Genomic DNA, 872 nt, shown 5'->3' with positions numbered 1-872 from the left:
GGGGACAGGCTCCTTGGAAGAGCTTAATTGCCAAGCGCCGTCAGTGGACTTACTCCGTAGTGTCAGAGACAACTGCTATCTCTGTGCCATTTAATACTTGAAATGAATTTGAGTTGAGGAGTGACTTTTTTTCCCCACAAAGAGACTTTATTCTGGAGCTGACAATCCCTCTGCCTCAGTTAGATAGAGATACTCAGGGAGGTGGTGATTTGCAGTTTACAAAATCACTGTCTTCTAAATCCACCTGTGAGCTCCTTGAAGCAAGGACTCTACTGGAATGTCATTATATCCCCAGATCTGTGACAATAGATAGGAGGAAGTGGATAAAGGGCTGGTGAGATTGTTCGTGAGGGGGAGGGAGGCAGGGAAGTGGAGGGGGGGTGTCAGTGGGTGGGGAAAAGAAAATAAGGAAGGAGAAGAAAAGAAGGATAGAGGAGAAAATGAAGGAAAGAAATGGAGGAAGGAAAGGCAAAGGAAAAAGAAAACGAAAGGAAAGGAAATTTAATAAAGTTTGTGAGAAGAGTGATGTTCTGATCAAGGATGGAAAGGCCTGCTGGGGGCTTTTCCTGAAAAGACTTTCCCCTCTTGTCTGGGCCGTGAAACCCTTGAACAATGCTCAGTCCCGTGGGCGAGAAGGGAGCCCCTCGAACAAACCTCAGACCCGTGGGAGAGAAGGGGGCCCCTCGAACAAACCTCAGTCCCGTGGGAGAGAAGGGGGCCCCTCGAACAAACCTCAGTCCCGTGGGCAAGAAGGGAGCCCCTCAAACAAACCTCAGTCCCGTGGGAGAGAAAGGAGCCCCTCAAACAAACCTCAGTCCCGTGGGAGAGAAGGGAGCCCCTCGAACAAACCTCAGTCCCGTGGGAGAGAAGGG

The sequence above is a fragment of the Cebus imitator genome, unplaced genomic scaffold (assembly GCF_001604975.1).
Source record: "Cebus imitator isolate Cc_AM_T3 unplaced genomic scaffold, Cebus_imitator-1.0 Scaffold831, whole genome shotgun sequence".
Lineage (NCBI taxonomy): Eukaryota > Metazoa > Chordata > Mammalia > Primates > Cebidae > Cebus > Cebus imitator.
This window is presented reverse-complemented; position numbering follows the sequence as displayed.